The sequence below is a fragment of the Idiotropiscis lumnitzeri genome, chromosome 17 (assembly GCF_059441095.1).
Source record: "Idiotropiscis lumnitzeri isolate Australia: NSW breed Sydney's pygmy pipehorse chromosome 17, RoL_Ilum_1.0, whole genome shotgun sequence".
Lineage (NCBI taxonomy): Eukaryota > Metazoa > Chordata > Actinopteri > Syngnathiformes > Syngnathidae > Idiotropiscis > Idiotropiscis lumnitzeri.
This window is the reverse complement of record NC_142407.1, coordinates 4492602-4510501: the sequence shown is the minus strand read 5'-3', so window position 1 is coordinate 4510501 and position 17900 is coordinate 4492602. Positions and strand designations below refer to the sequence as shown.

The 17900-nt window shown below is 40.2% G+C and overlaps 1 long non-coding RNA gene across 3 annotated transcripts; it reads left to right on the top strand.

The window, feature by feature from the left end:
• Positions 1 to 4873: 4873 nt before the first annotated feature.
• LOC148319799 (uncharacterized) lies at positions 4874 to 17362 on the top strand. 3 transcript variants are annotated; one of them, XR_015839571.1, is made up of 7 exons: positions 4874 to 5128; positions 6298 to 6411; positions 8502 to 8565; positions 14924 to 15751; positions 16148 to 16239; positions 16441 to 16545; positions 16634 to 17362. It is a non-coding gene; the product is annotated as an uncharacterized LOC148319799 (long non-coding RNA). The 3 variants fall into 3 exon arrangements; XR_015839573.1 differs by lacking the exon at positions 4874 to 5128 and having other exon boundaries at positions 5899 to 6411; positions 16634 to 16922; positions 17001 to 17362; XR_015839572.1 differs by lacking the exon at positions 4874 to 5128 and having other exon boundaries at positions 5899 to 6411; positions 16403 to 16545.
• Positions 17363 to 17900: the final 538 nt, after the last annotated feature.

Sequence of the window (17900 nt, the reverse complement as noted above, 5' to 3'; positions counted from 1 at the left end):
ACTTCAGATCAACTGCTCAATAATGTGAAAATTATTATCCTCCTTGTTTAATGAAAGCAAAGTAATTAATGATCTATGCAACCTTTTGCACATTCATTTACTCTATTTTGTTTTTGTCCCCCCACGCCCCCTCCCAATGATATTATTGCCCTAAAATCTGGTCTTTTTGTTTACCCGTTATTCTTTTTGCCTCTTTCCCAGGCTGTGAGAGTGGCTTGAAGGATTGGGGTTATGGCGACGTCAATGGTTCTGTTCTCTTCAACCTTCTGTTTTGGAGAGGCCCTTGTCCGTGTCAGCACTGTGACAGGGTTTTTGGCAATATCCTGAAAGTCAAATCTGTTCATTTACATTCAAGTGGTGACCACGGAGCAGACAGCAGCCCATTGTCATGCTGTGGCTAAACTAGCATGCAGGAGACTTAATGTCCCGTGCAATTCTTCGATTCTTAACAATTCAAAATCTGATATAGCCTTTAACAGAATGGCTGGGCCGGAATGACGTGCACTGGAGTGCTGCACAAATTTAACCAGACCACAGAATGCATAGAAAAGCTTATGCATTCTAATAAGTCGTCAAATGACGCTGAGGATTGCAGAGATAATACAGGAGAGTACATCCAGAAAACTACCATTGTTTTGAATATAGCTGACTGAGACGCTTTCTAATGGTGTAATTGGTGTAATGATGACATAAGTATTAATGTCAAATTCACTGTTGTCCGAAAAGGACTCAATTCTTGGAAACCGTTGTTAAAAAGCCACTTTAAACACTATTCTTTTTATATAATGTTAAGGTATGCGCAGTCACCTGAGCAGCCTTGAAAATGTAACTCACTCATTGATGTTATGTTGACTATCTTTATATAACTATTCCTGAAATAGACACGTCTTGTGAAGCATTCAGCAGACGTTTAACAATAAAACATGAAGCGAGAGCATTCAAAGAGACTTGAGGTACCAGGATGTTGCTATGAAGGACAAATATTCATCTCGATGAATCCTCTTCGAACGCCATTGCAGCGTTTCTTACGGCCTGTTGACCCAGCTGTACAACCCTGGTCCGGCGTGAATGGGACAAAGACTTTGAGAGAGTAGAGGGAACCCGGAGAGATGCTCGCTGAATTGCCCAGCCCTCCCCGATGTGGGACGGGGAGTACCGCTCTTGCTCTCATATGCTCAGAGCTGCTTTTCGCCCGGCCCTCAGCCATTTTGGAGAGAGGAAAAAAGTCTTTGCTTCTCCTTCTCTCACTACGTGGCGTAGATTCGGAAAGGCTTTGGCTGCTGCTTTTGCTGCTTTAGTAGTAGTAGAGGAGGCACATTTTACAGCTCGTACTTGGGAGATAATGTTAGTAAGAAAAAAAAAACATTTTCCGCCTTCATTTTTAATTTGATTTACATTTTGTTTTGTTGCTTCTGCTTGGTGGCGCTTACGTACCGCGCACTTTCACCTTTGCTTTGCTGTCTCATTTCTCAATTTAAGTATTATTAGTATTTTCATTCTTAAAGACAAAGGAATATATCGAATTTTTGCTGCACTAAGGAGAGACGGAGCTGCAGCCAAGAATCCTGCTGGGATCCCAAAGAGCCATGCAAAATGAGGCACCAAAAAAAAAAAAAACACCACCCTTTGCATAGTCACCAATTCCACTTTCTCTGCGGCCAGCTCTGCGACTCCTCCTCATCCATATCTTACAGCTTACAACCTTTTGCCATTTCTCTCTTGCCGTACCTTTTATTTTTTTTTATTTTTTTTTTTTTAAACAAATTGTGGATTTTGTAGCCCGGAAAATGGAGACTGAAGGACTGCTTAGGAGGGCGTAACAAAGATAAGAAGGGATGTTCCCTTCTTACTTTTGTGTTATTTGGCTGTTTATTTTCATGTCTTTACTAAAATGCTTTTAGTGCTTGCAGTTTTCAGTGAGGTGTTTGAATTTCGGGTCTTGTCAAGTTTTAGACACAGTGGTATTCTTTATGTGAATGTTAGACTTTTTGGTTCTGATTGTGTTACTGTGTTAAATTGTGACAATCTGTGTTTGCTTACAGGCTTGTTGATTTGCGCTGCAGCGCTGGCCTGCATTGGATCTCAAAGCCGGAGTCCATGTGACACCAGTGAATGTTTGAGCGTGAGTGTCCAGCCTGTGTCCTGTTGGTATGTTGGCCATTTGCAATACTCGCGTCTGTCCGGCTCAGCCTGGTGTGCGCCGCTGAGGCTGTTTTTCTGCCCACATTTATTTGTTTTCAGATCTATTCACAGTTTATACCAGGTAGTAAAACAATGTTAACTGAGTAAGTGCACATACAATAATGAATGTGTGTTTTAATTCTAAAATTCATTTCACGGTTTGTTCTGCACCGCTTATTTATTTATACATTTTTTAGTCTTTTCTTTTCAATTATTATATTTATTATTACTGCAAAGGTGTTTTGTGTGATATGCAGCGATAAAATATTTAAAACATTTTCAGTTCAAGGTCATTTTAACAGCCCCTTGTTGAATCAACATGCTTATTTGATTCCCCATTTTCACATGAATGATAATTGGGACTTCTCATTTTCACAATAATTTTACAGAATAATATTTTCCTCTTAAATGTTCACCGCTGATTTATCGAAACAGGATTTTAAACAGACCACAGTCATGAGCTCTGCCCTGTTTAGTGCATCACATAACAACATCTGATTCATATCTACAAGAATAGATCAGCCGTTCAGCATTGTTTTTCTCTTTTGATATTATAAGGGGCCGCTTGAGAAAAAAAAATAGAAACGTTAAAAGTCTGCATCGAATGACGTGACAAATATGTTTAAAAAAAAAAAACAAACCCAGATGGATTCAAGAATTACTCATCTTGTTTTCATGTGTTCCTGAAGTGGTCATGCCAGCTGCCACAAACCCGTAGATCCGAACTTGTGGTGACAGGCTGCACAAGCTCGTATTTACAGGTATGTGTCTCCTTGGCACAAGCGACACCTACCCAGCGACTGATTAAAAAATGCACATAATAGTGACATTTATTTTCAATAAAACAAAAGCTCTGTTTGCCTTTACCAAGTCAAAGTTAAACCACAACTTTGATGACCTTGAAAGTTGGACTAGCAGAATCATTTCTACAACGCCTATCCCACGTGTCCCTTTTCATCCACTCATAGTTCAGGTGCCAATTCATGATAATGTGATGAAATTAGTGATATTAGGCCACTAGGTCAATGTAGCAAAATAGTGCTCATAATTTCTTTCCATCTTAAATTTGTCCGTATTTTCTAATTTGAATAAAAGAGCAACAAATCATTTAAGTGAGAAATATGTGTATCCTCTCTGGGACTGACAATTAATGTCATTACTTTATGTGTTGACTATATTAGCTCTCTGCTGCAAAGTATCCTTGCTGCTATTCACTTCAGTGGTCCGCAGGGTGAGGTAGTAGGTTGTATAGTTCAGAGTGACACCACCGGAGATAACTGTACAGCCTCCTAGCTTTCCCTGAGGAACTACCTCTCTTCACATGGATTCTATTAAAACACATTTTTTCACATTAAGCACTTTTTTCATATTCATTTAATATTCAGCCCTAAAATTACCTAACGCGTCTATATTGTAAATACTAGAATGAAATGAAGGAAATTAAAACGGGAAGAAAACACTGGGTTTGGGGGACACAGCACCAACATATTGCAGCCAGCAAGTTCTGTGGGCCAGTCTAATGAAAGAGATTCAACAGAGGGGGAACCACCATACAGCCGCAGGGGAAAGAACTGTGTCTTGGCGCCCAATTATGTGCATTGGTCACTTTCACTTCACCAAAACGATGTATTTCCTCTGCCGTGATCCGAAGAGCCAACAACAACTTGGCCAATGCAAACCATTCAAACCACAGAACCAGAATCTTATCTTGTGTCCAGCCACAATAACTGCTTAAAAAAAAAATTGCTACATTACCTTAAACAAGCAGTCTTGCAAACCAACAGATTATCATTTTGTATTCTAAATAAACACTGTGAATCTTCCTCGTGCACGTTTATGGCTATAACGAGCAAGGAATATTTGCTCCAATAAGAGGTATTATCCCAACAAATCTAAAGAATTAAACAAGCCCCTCGTGTACTGGACAGTTAGAAGGACGTGTGATAACGTGGTGAGCTGCTGTGTGCAGATGTGCAGTCCGGGGAGTGGTATGATGATGAAAGACTGTTTCCACTTAAACTCTTCGCTCTCTGTCTCAAGGCCACCGGGTTCGATGAAGGTGGGGAGGGATGAATGGAGGAGAAGGAGGAGGGGGGGGGTCGTCGGGTTCTTTGGGCCAGAAAGAAGCAGGGGCCCACTGTACGGGGCAGTTGTTTGCAGTGAGCGAACAGTGACTTACAGTCAACGGGACTCAACTGTAGATTCTTGCGCATAGTTATGCTGTTTGTGCAATTGTGTGTGTACTCAGAATTACCCAAAGAGCCACGCAATTTAAAATGTATATATTTTTAATAATTCTATAAATAGTAGCTGTGCAAAGGTTAGCTGGAGTTAATTGTATGACTGACAAAATCTAAAAACAAAAGTCAAAGTAAAAGTAATCATTTGACACCTACACTCCTCTCTAATTCTTATTTTGAAATATTGTATATTTATACACTTCTGATGTATGCGTACGGTTTTAGTCACAAATGGTGCGCATGTGTGCGACCACACATGCAGTATTTCTGCTGTCACTGATCTAAGTCTTAAATGTTGCCCGTCAGAGGAACCCTGACGGCAGAATTCCCTCTTCACCCTGTTCGTCTTGCTCTCCTACCATGTTGGCTGCCTCATGAGCCCTCGCTGCTGATTTACGGCACCTAATACTGCTACAGTTTAAGACCATCACCTCCAACTTGCAGCTATACGTTCCCCCTACCGCACTCGGAATTTTCACATTTTCTCTCCTTTGCGCCCTCCTTTCATCTCTCAGTCGTGTTCCCTTAGTTCCCCGTCATGTTCCCGCCCTCCTTTTCTCCACACATGCTGTAATAGGCACTCACTCTCACACACACAGAGGGAGCGACAGACAGGAACAGAATACCGGACTTGTCGAGCGGGGAAGGATTCAAATTTCTTTTTTTTTTTTTTCTTCTCATTTCTGAAATGCAAAAAGGAACGAGCTGTAAGACAAATGTATCCTTCCCTGTTTTTCTTTTGTCTCCTGTGGTATGTGGTTCTCTCTTTCTCTTTGTCCCTCCCTCTTTTTCCCTTCTTTATCACTCCTTTGCTGCATATATTAGGCCCGTTGAGTCTTGAGTGATTTCAGCTGTGAGGAAATGAAAGGTTATTTATTTCTCTTTCCCTCCTCTGCTTTGGCTGTATTGATGCTCTATGTAGCAGGCATGGTGAGACTCCCTAGTTTGTCTACCTCAGGGAGCTTGTAATCTGTGAAGGCAGGGGAAGGGCGCAAACTACAGAGGTGTGATATCACAAGACGGAAGCGCCGGGCGATATCAGAAAGTGTGAGACATTCAGTGAGGGTAGAGGATGCCGTAGTGTTATATGAAGAGGAAAGGAGGCAAGCAACGGACAGCAACAGGCATTCGACATGTTTTCCCGGTTATTCTCAACTTTGGCTTTATTTTTTTTCCATCTATGTGTATTTTAGGCCAAGTGAATCCTGTTTGTTTTAAGACTGATGTAAAGCTGTGATTTAGGAAGTGTGGCCACGTGTTTTTTAATGGCTCGTTTGTGCCAGGATGTGCCTTTCTGGCTGCATTTGCTTCGGCTGTCAACTTAGTAGCATGCATACAAAAGACTTCCATTTCTTGACTCCTTGCTGCCTCATTTGTCCCAGCTCTTATTCATTAGTTGTCATGCATTTGTAATGGCTGCATGGATTCACTGATGTACTCTTTGTTCCCTTCTGCTTGCCTTCGCCAACCTCAAAGCATCATGTAGGAATTCTTTAGGTTAATGAAGATGCCAAAAGTTGATTTAGTTGTCTGCATTTGATGCTGCTGGCTCTAGTTTATCCTAACATAGTTTGCAAATTTACATAAGCAGCAGTTGTGGCTTTATTTTTTTTTTTTAAAACCTAAACTTTATTCTTGTTCACCTAATCTAACCCTTTTAATCGGCATTTGCCGCTGTCTCTCTCTCTCTCTCGCCCTCTCTCGCTGTCTCTCTCGCTGGCTGCACATGGTGCAGTCCTGCATGTCTGAGCAGCAGACGGCGAGACAGCAGCAATCTGCTATAGCAGCTCCATGTGCTAGTCTCACCCATTTCAACAACGCCCAAGCAAGCGGTCCTAAAACGATTTTCTTTCTCTGGCTTTCTCTTCTCATACAGATGCCTTTTGTTCCATTTTGTCAGGCCACCTCTTCTTCCTTCCTCTGCTAGGATTGCCCGATGGGGAGACTCACAGAGATGACTGCGGCAGCCATCGAGACAGCAGTCAGCCGGGTGAGTTGTCTCCTATATTTCCTCGCTCCTCGTGGAGCTCACATCCTAGTTTGCCTGCTGTCGAAATGCGATTTCCCCCTTAGAATGCGAGAGCTTCAAAATGGCACACGTGCAGGCTTTGCATTTCTGGAGATACTTTACTCAAAAGCAGTAACTGAAGATGAGGAGCCTAGTCGCTCCTCTGTTAGAGGAGTTTTTTTTTTAATTTATTTTTGTCGAGGCAGACCCTGCCGGTCATTTTTCTCCATGCTATTGATGCCCTTGTCACCTGCGAGCATGCATGCTTGCAGGCTTAATGCGTTTTACATTGATTACCATCCCGTGCTCCACTCGATCCGAGCTTTTGCAGCGACACAGAAGCTTGAATACGCAGAAGCAGAGCCATTCTCATGAATGTCATGTGATAAGCGGTGTCTGTCTGGGTGTGTATGGCCATTCAATGGGGACTGCAGTGATTTGCCGTAAGTTTCAAAATCATTGTCTTTTTGCCTGCTCACGCCTCACTGCCTGCATCAGTTTGTAACGTACGCATCAAATTGAATTGCACACATTGTTAATGAACGGAAGCATTTCTTGTGGCTTATGTGGGTCCAAGCTTACTGAGCTCAAGTGGCAAAAGGTTGTGCAGCAGAGCACAAAGCCAGAGAGAGAGTGGAAAGTGCCATTGTCTGCTTCGGTCAAAGCCATAGTCAACCAGCAGACGATCTTACATCGGAATTGCATAAGCAGGGCCAGACGCAAGCAATCTGTACCTCTCTCATTCCCTGAGACCCTAACTTGTGACGTTTTGCTGTGATGTGCACGGGTTGGGTTCTTGGGAGCTGCGAGGGGCACTCACACATCTCTTGAAACAAATCCAAGGAAAAAAGATGGCGGAAAGACACAAAGCGCAACAAAGACACGACGGCATCATTTATTAAGCGAAGCGTGATCATGACAGGGAACGTTAATTTGAGCCGGCCACACAGCGAGAGATCGAAGCGGGCGGAATGAAAGAATTGGGTTTCATTCAGGTTATGAAGGGGTTTGGACCCAGAGGCAAGCACAGCGTGTGGGGGTGCTGGGTGGAGGAGAGGGGGCGGAGGGATGCATAGAGGAATGTGGGTATAAAGGACACGTGACTAAGATGGAGGGATGTCCACACGGGGTGGCGTGATGTGGCAACTCGCAAATGCTGTCCCGTTTGTGGGCACAAAAATATTTCTTTGAACCTGACGTAACATACAACAAATAGTCATGCGCAATAAGAGCCCAAAAAAAATACATTGTACCACATTATGGGACTTGGTTTTGAATATTAAACGCTTAATGACTCTTCCATCCCTGTGGCTACATGCATCATTTTGAGAGCAGCACAAAGTACTTTTGAGAGCGTGACACTTAAAGCTCAGTACATGTGTGTTTGACCTCATGACAATCACCGTCTTTTGTCGCTTTTTGGCGATCACACCTTCAACAATTTGCCACGTGGACAAAGGATAAACTGAAGAGTAAATCATCCGGATTTACCGAATGACATTGTAGAAAACAAGTTTGTGAGCCGTGACGTGTCAAGTCATTCGACAACGGGATTTTGCACTTTGAAATCCGCAAAATGGTGGAAGATATGCAACTGGCCTGTAGGGCAAGCGCATCAGCTGCGTTTTCAACATTTCACAGTTGTGTCACTGAAGCCAGCCAGCCTGGCACATTCACAAATGTTGCCTCAGTGCTCAGTTCTCCTTAAACTATTGTCATGTGTTGAAATGTGTCTGGAGGAAAATAGCTGTTTCTATAATTGGTCTGTGATCTCAGTATCTTCATTTCCCGCTCCCCTATTTACACCTTTCACAGAACCCTATTTTTGTTTCTGACTCCTTTTTTGTGTAAGACACAATCTTTCAGTGACAACAGCATTTAAACAGCAGTGGTGTGGGGGTCGTTTAATGCGAGAATGACAATGCAGTCAGGGTAGCTCGGATAGCCTTTAACTTTGCTGCTCTTTTACTGCGTCCTTTGAAGAACGCTTGTGACACAATTTTGGTTTTTATGGATATGTAACGCCATACTGTCTCACACCCCTTAACCTTTTTTGACTTTTAATTCTACAGCCTCTTTTCAGCTCATTGTCAGTATGTGGCCGTCAGGAACATTGATCCGGAATGACCTCTTGAGGTAAGTGATCACACAACAACAGTTGACAGCCTCAGAGGTGGCTTCTGATGATATTGTTGTAACATTGGTCAGTTGATTGCTTGAAGACTTCTGGTCACGAAATGATTGGATGTGGCCAGTTATGTCAAAGATTACGTGCTCTCATTTGAGAGTTTTCAGACATGTCAATTTTAACACCTGAAAAGTGGTGTTTGTAAGCTGCCTCGTGTATGCAAAAAACTCAATATAACAATCTGGAGAATGTCCTTAAAAACTAAGTAAACATGTTTGAAAGTCTTTTTTACTGATCCACCAATGTTGTCTCTCCCTAAAAGGTGAGTGAGTTTTACAAAGTTCACCCTGGCCTGAGACATAATGTTTTTTTTTGCCACACAACTGCTACTGCAAAATGTCCATGTTTAGAAATGATCATTAAAACTGTAAATGAACATTTGTGGGTTTTCCTAAAAGCAAGAGTAGTAGGAGTGGAATCAATGTCATTGTTTTTGCTCACATTGCTCACAAGTGCAAATGGCTCAACAATCAGTAGTTACAGGGGAGGAACCATATTTGGTAACTACACTGGGTGTACAAAGTGGACCATGCATTTCTGCCTATGAGGCTGTCGTGATTTCTCCCTATGAACCAGCAAAAAAAGAAAAGTGGCATTGTGAAATGCAGTAAAATTATTAAACTATGATGACATTGGATAAGAATGATGAAAATGTTTGGATGGAATTTTGAAAGTGCTCAAATGATTTCAGTCAGAGCGCCTGACGTCACTCACTCCAATTTTTGTGAGACAGTTATGAATTTGATGAAAAAAGATGAAGCTTTTTATGTGGATGTGAAGGGCTGGCGATTATGAGAAAAAAATAAATCACTATTATTTTTTGTTGGTATTGAAATCATGTTTAATAAAAACGATAATTAATAGTTTTCAAAACATTGTATTTATTCACCTAGCAAAACTCAACTTTAAGTATTACATGAAATAAAAACCATAACATAACTTGATAACAAAGTAAAATAATTATATCTTAACCGCATAGCAATGAAAAGAATAAACACGAGCTGTTTATGCTGTGAGCGCGATGGCAGTGTGGTGCATGCGTGGAATCCGCACTTGCATATAAGATGAGTAGAAGAAAAAAAAAAGTTGTTACTTTTTTCGGCATGTGTTCCTACGTTTGTAAGTGAATATTCGTTACATTGATTGCATTAGCACAGGTGATGTTTCTAAAATGAAATATGGCTCGTACTTAAATGTAGTGTGTGTAATATTTTTCATAACTCCGTTTAGCACATGAATATTTTTTCTTTGATTATATTGTTTTTATGGTCATGAGAAGCCCAAATCGAAATTGCGATTAAGTTTCAATTAGAAACCTAGTGGATGCTGTTTTCGCAGTTCCACATGAGTAAATATGTTATATGAGGGCGCAACAAAAGCAAGTGTACAGTGTTAGCACTCTCTCCACTTTCCAACCGTATCCTCTCTCAACCGTGTTAAGGCAGCGTCCTGAGATGCCCTCAAATGGCTCAGCCCTTTCCTTCCGCATGTGTCGCCCGCTATTGGCTGCTGCAGCAGAAGTGGAGGCAGGTGTTTCTACCTTATGTGCACTCCCTCCTCTCGCTTTCCCTCCTTCCTGTTCCCTTATCACTGCAGTATTACAGCTCTGTCTGGGAGGCAGCAATTCTATTGTTTGGAGCTAAGGGATGTTCTAGTTGAAGGAGGTGGGGGGGCACCACTGGGTCCACCCCGCCCTGTGGAATGGACATGCTCCAAATCACTGTGATACTTGGCATCTGGGTGCCATCAGCAGCTCACTGTGTTTTTTTTCTTGGTCTGCCCTCGCTGGACAGAGCTCACTAGTCTTTCTGCTGCAGACCGCCGCCATCTTGTTAGTGCTCGCCTCTGCAGTGCTAGAACGAAATCGTCCAACCGTCATTAGACGGTTGTCTGTGCTTGTGCCATGCTAGTTTTCGTCTTCAGACAAATCCTGCCATCGCCATAAACAATGTTTAATCAATTAACCATCTTTATGTGCTGCACCCATAACATAACATTGACATCTCATTTATACCTTGCCAGAACACTAAAATTAAAAAATTAAAGAATATTGTTAATAGCTCCAGCGTTTTCCATCATCAGCCTATCAGCGAAAGAGCCAGGCTGATGCTTATCTTGGCATGTGAAATAAGGTGCATAATTAATCATGTAGGTCAAGGGTGTCAAACTCATTTTTGTTGTAGGCCACATCATATTTAAGCTTTCCTTCTTATAACTGTGAACCAAATACGTGCCTCATTTTGCATATCCATCAATTTTCAAAACCATTTATACTGTTCAGCAAATTAATGAATAACTCGGTGTGAACAAAGGCCAGTTAAATCTGTTTGTTCAAATATTCTTTTAAAAGGAGCATTGTAACCAAAAATACTTGCAATATCTCAAAGTTTTTAAAATTTGCAATTTTGATATTATAGCAAAAAACATGGAGTAGATGCACATAATTTGCTTGGGCGGGCCATATAAAAATGATGAGGTGAGCTGAATCTGTCCCCCGGGCCTTGTGTTTGACACCTATGATCTATCTTTTATTCAATTGTTAATTTCTAAGGATATTATTATTTCCCAAAAATGTATAATTGTGTAGTAAAAAATATTTATACATGTATGTGTGTATATATATATATATTTATATATGCGTGTATATATATATTTATATATGCGTGTATATATATATTTATATATGCGTGTATATATATATTTATATATGCGTGTATATATATATATATATTTATATATGCGTGTATATATATATATTTATATATGCGTGTATATATAATTATTATTGTTAATTGTATATATGTATATGTATGTCATTATCAAGAAAAAGTAAAGCGAGTAGATTGCATGACGAGGTGCAGTTTTCACATGAAATGTTAGACGGATTTCAGCCTCACACTAATGAAGACCAGATGTTGGAGTTATGCATAGGAAGTCAATTGTCTACACTTGCTACTGCCTGTGACAGTGATGCACACAGGCACCAGCGCTGCTAGTTTACTGTATAATCAAATTTAACGAAGACCCTCTCTCATGTTACTGCTTGTTAAAAAGAAGCACAGCACATTCATGGAAGTGCAGAGGCAAAAATAGAAGCTGTGCTTAAATGTGCAAGCAAGCTTCTCATGAATTCCTAATCATGCTTTTTACCATAAAGCAACGTTTATGTTAGGTTTCTCTGCCAATTGTGAGAAAGTATATTTAGCGTAACAAAAGTCATTAACATATGTTAAGATGAATAGCTGTTTAATCTTTTTTATATGGACACTTTGCAATGGATACTGAACATATCTATACTGTAGTACTGTATGTACAGTATACAATAAAACTCACGTCGTCCTCCTACTGTTACCCCTTTCCCTCATTTCACTCTTTCAGTTTTTTTCCCTCCTCATCTTACACAAACTCACATACACCGACTGTCTCTGTGTCTCACACACAAACACACACGGACACGCACAGAGACACACACGACTTTTGTTTGGAGTCAGACAGCCTTGAGAGGAGATCCTGTGGCCTTTCTGAGAAGAATGTTAATATGGCCGCGCTGGTCTCTCTGGGGACGGAGCGAATGGACTCTGGCTGCTAATGCACTGTCACACTAGCCCAGCATGTGCGCACGCACACACACCCGCACATACACCTAATCGCAGTAGCAGCAGCAAGCAGACCATGGTTCCACCAGCTAACTATCTGCACGCTAAACTTAAAAGGGGTAGTTTGAAATTTTCCCCCAAAAAACAAAACAAACATTTGTTAAAACTGTCATTATGACTTGACAGTAGTAGATATCAAATATGATCTGTGAAAAATCAACTGGCTCTGACCCAGTCTTGTGCCTGTAATTTGATATGCAAGAAACCACCGTGCCCGAGGACAAACAACCAATTGGGGAGAGCCGTGACTTATGCGGTGTCATTCTCGGAGCGGCACACTCATCAAGTCAAAAGCTCCTGTAATTGCACAAGAAAGACTTTATTTCTGCGTGACATCCGGCGAGACTCCAGCAAATTGTACAAGACTTGAGATAGCTTGTGAAATGTTTGTTTCATGAGTCCTGAACAAAGTAACTCCACAAACGTGGACTGGAAAGTCAAATTTTGTCATGAGAAGCAACTCACCTATCATGTACACTGCGTACACTTTTGATCGTAAACCACAGTGGAGGCATAAAGGCAATGAATTGGATTATTCTTAAATGGACAAGTGGGCTGAATGTAAAACGAAAGGCGCATTCCTTTCGCTTACTGAAGGCAAAAGTGACGACCCACAAACAAGCAGCTCATGAAGGTGGTACATTTTAATAAAATTGTGGTAAAATCCTATCCAGAGTGTTACATGTCGCAAATTTAGTGTTGGTTTGTAAAGGCAACTTCATAAAATTTCTGTCCTTGTCCAAATACATCGGGATCAAACTGCATTTTTCCTTTTTGTGGACTAAAAGCTGCCTAGGAAAGTCTCAAGCTCTTCCCGCAGAAGCTTAACCATAACAAATGTGTTCCGACAATCTTTGCCGGAGTATTCACCCTCTTTTTTTTACACTCCTGTATTTGAACAAATGTTTTGTGCCAGTCTTCTTAATCGTGAAATTTAGGTGTCGGTCTGTCCAATAGCTACACGTTTGTACAGCCAAGCTGTCTGCCTTTGCAAACATTTAGGTAAGGGGGGGTCAGAGAATTGAGTGTATTATACTGTAATGGGATGCCACAAGTACAAAAAGAGGAAACTGTCAGGAAAATGTGTTCCCTTGCATCTGTTGTACATCGTGGTATTACTGTAAAGTGGGAGCGTTAAGGAATCAGAGTCACAGACCACATATATAACCGAGCGGGATTGCCAAATATTGTAATTATTCATTTGACTTTTTAAGACATTTGGCACACACCTTTGCTTCCAACATTGTAGGAACAGTCTGTTCTGCACCCCTGTTCAAATGTCAGCTTTTTATGATATAAACAAATGAGACCAAGGTAATTTATGTCAACACTTTTATGTCAACTTTTTCCATTATTGTGACCTATAACCTGGACTCTTTTTCTTTTCTTTTATTTATTATTTTTCAATCTTTTTGAGAGGGGAGTAAAACTAAACAACGGAGATGATGCAGTTGCGTAAGTGTGAGCACCTATCCATCCATCCGTTACCTCAGTTGCTTCTCCTCACAAGGGTCGCAGGGGTGCTTGAGCCTATCCCAGCTATCTTCGGGCAGTAGGCGGGGTACAACCTGAACTGGTTGCCAGCCAATCGCAGGGCACACATAGACGAACAAACATCCATTCTCACAAACACACCTAAGGGCAATTTAGAGTGTCCAATCAACCTACCCTGCATGTTTTTGGAATGTGGGAGGAAACCATAGTACCCGGAGAAAACCCACACAGGCACGGGGAGAACAGGTAAACTCCACATAGGAAGCCCAGAGCCGGAATCGAAACCTGCACCAATGCACTGTGTGGCCATCGTACCAACCAGTCGTCCACCATGCCACCCTTTTATGACAATGTTCAGAATTAACGAAACACATTCAAACTCATATTACCTGGGAGTCAACTATGGACTGATATTTGTGCCACTAGAAACTGAATATTTGAATTGAAGACTGAATTATTGAATAACAACAATTGTATATGTATTGTTTATTTTAATCACAATTTTCCATTTACAATTCATGTAATTCAATAATTCAGTTTTCAATTCAATAATTCAGTTTTTAATTCAAATATTCAGTTTTTAATTAAAATATCCAGTCTTCAATTCAAATATTCAGTTTCTAGTGGCACAAATATCAGGCCACAGGGCTGCCTCTAGGATAAGCAATGGATTCCAGGTACGTCGATCTCCTTTTCAGCCAATCAGCAACTTCTTTTGGAAGGCTCGAAACTGCGTCATGAGTTCTGCCAACCGCCATTGATTTCGAAAGGCGCTCACTTCGCAGAGCTGACGCAGAAACTATTTTGCATTACCATAGATGATGCAGGGATAAATACGGTAAGGGTAATTTTCCACATGTTTCAACAACATCTTGCCTGTTTTTGTAGCATCGTTTCCTCTGCAAAAAGCACTGACCGAACGAGTCAGTTAGTCGTTACCCACTTAAAGTTTACATCTTAATATCTAACAACATTAAAATCCATGCTTGTAAATATTTTAAAACAAATGTGAAATTATATATATATATATATATATATATATATACATATGTATGTATATATATATATATATACATATGTATGTATATATATTGCAACTTGCTTGTGTAGACATATTATTGGTGCATGTCAACAATTAATTTAATTGATTTTGCAGAACAATGTCATTCAGGACTGCCTGGCCAGGCTAAACGAACGACTTCGGTGTGCCCTCAACTACAATCCACCTGATATTGACTATTTAGAATACATAGTGACCCATAGCATTTATAAATGCTATGGAGAATGTATCTCTACCGAGTGGTATTCATGATGCCATCGAACATCTGAGCAACTTATTTGAGGAGCGCAATAGACTTCCCTCCTCAAATTCGGTGGTTAGGCGCATGGTTCTCAATGGACGATTTAAACTCCAGGTCACATAGGACCACCTCCAAAGGCTCTTTCGTCTTGGCCTTCCTGCCACATATGTAACAGACATTCTTGGTGTGTCAAGAAGAACCATCTACAGGAGGATGCAGGAGTATAATATTTCTGTTAGAGGCCTGTATTCCACGATGACTGATGATGCCCTGGATACTGTGGTGAGAGCCATCAAATCGAGACTCCCTCATGCTGGTTATCAGATTGTCAAGGGGTGTCTTGAAGCAGAGGGTCACCGTATACAATGGACCAGACTAAAGGCCTCGATGCATCGGGTGGATACACAGGGCATCTTATCAAGACTAACAAGTATGGGCTGTGTTGTTCGTCGAAAATACAGTGTTCAAGGCCCACATTTTCTGCAGCACATCGACACCAATCATAAACTAATTAGGTGAGTTAATTACATTTCAATATAGCATGATCAAAACAGCTATTGTTAGTTTCATTTTAATGTTTGGTTAATAATCTCATGCCCCTTTATTTTAGACTAAACCATGTTTTTTTTACCCATCAGATATAATATATAATATTTGCTGGAATTGATGGCTTCTCTCGCAAGGTGAATTTACTGCTGTAACAAAATATACACAATACAGTCCACCTCTGATATGTCAGGTTTATGATCAGTTATGACTTTATATAGTTATTTCCTTGTATTATTTTGTTCTGGTAAGTGTTAAGTTTGAAGTACTGTTTGAGTTTCACTTTCAACAAATATTTCATGTACACAAGGACAAGGGTGGTGGTTTGATTGTTTAAAAAGTGTATTTAAAGCACTTAAACCAATTTAGTAGCGTTAATATCATGTCCAGGGTGTCCCCGAGCAATAGAGTGGTATATACTGTATAGCATTTCTTATAATCCATAATTATGTTTTTATTTATTTAATAATTTTATGATAGCATCAAATCCCATAACTATCGCTCATACAATTCACGTGTTTTTTACTCTCTAGATCAGGTACATCAATGCTGCATCCAACAACACAGCGGGCACTGCACTTACTTTTTTTATGGATGGAGTTGAGAGACATGGATGGCCTTACAAGTGAGTAGTATTGCAGTAATTTTATTTGGAATGACACTTATCAAAGTATTTTTAAGCATGACCAATTGTCACCTTTTAATTGATGCATTTAGTTTTCATGAACCTGTGTGAGTAAATGAATCCAGAAATTTCAATGAAGGCTATTCTGTGGATTCATTTGTAGGAATTGTAATTTTCACATTTGATGTGTTATATGGTAAGAGGTGACCAGGGTGTTGAAAATGTCAGCATTGCCCAAGCCATGTTCACTGTAAGAGGCATAGGACGTGGAAGCTTCATAAGTGGAAAAAGTGTGCACAACCAGAGGTGAATAACTAAAATTGAACTGTTGTTTGGATATCCCTTTGCATAGTTTGATTGACCCGTGGGGATTTGTTCTTTGTATGAATTATAGAGTTGAACGTCTGTGGAGGGATGTTTGGACAGGAGTCACGCACATTTACTATGATGTATTGCACAGCCTGGAGGAAGACGGATCCCTGGACATTTCTGACAATCTGCACCTCTTCTGCGCTCAGTATACATTTCTCCCCAGACTCAAAGCCGATTTAGCCAAGTTTTCTGTTGGCTGGAATGACCATCCTTTAAGGACAGAAAGCTACCGTTCTCCAAACCAGCTCTGGGAGCTTGGGATCCTGCAGCACCCCATTCGAGAGCCAGATATGTCTGAGGCAAATGTTGCAGTTGAGTAATCATGTCCTGCCTCTAAATATGATTTTCTCCATTTACATACTAAGAAAACTGTTTTCTTTTAATTTTAGGGAATTCTATTTGAGGATATTGACTGGGAGAGCTCTGTGCTTTCTAATATTAACTCAGAGACCCAAGGTGTTACAGTGCCAGAAGTGGAAAGTCCATTGGCACAAGATGATATTCAGAGTTTATGCAATGACTTTGATCCCCTGTGTCATTCTAATGATTTTGGAAGAAACATTTATTTGGCTACGCTCTCACATGCTCATCACTTAATTCACCATCATGGACAGTAGAAATGAAATGATCAATCGAACCCCAATTATTTATCAAATTAATCAGTAATGATTTTTGATGATTGTTAACACTTTAATATCAAATGGCCCAAATCCACAGAATTTCAGAATGTCCACAGTTTATATTCTCCTCTGTCATCCTCCATGAAAGCAGACTGTTTTTATGTGTCTAAATAAAATAATTGCTTTTTCATCAGCCTGAGATTTTAAAATGGACTGGCACATTGTTGCTGTGGTTATAGGCATCTTTTTTTCTGAGACATCTAAGAAACAATTTTGTTTTCAAATCTTTAATTGGTCTTGCACCACCGTGACTCTTAGAGTGACATCAATGTAATAGCTTCCAATAAAAGCAAAGAATTACTTAACAGCTTTAGAAATTGTTTAGAAAACAATGAGAATTATAAAACTTCTCTAACTCGTTTTTTTTTTATTTTATTCGGGATATAATGATTAATCACAGATCAATTTTCTTTGCTTCAACTATGCATCAATGCAAAGTAAATAAATCAATTCTCAACGCAATGTAAAAAAATTGTAGTAAAAAATCAAATCAAATTAGGGGACTGATAATCAAATTGAATCTGGATCGAGGTAATCATTACATCCCTGATTTATAGACATTTTCCGAAACTTGGTGAAATTCCTGCCCTAGAATAATAATAATAATAA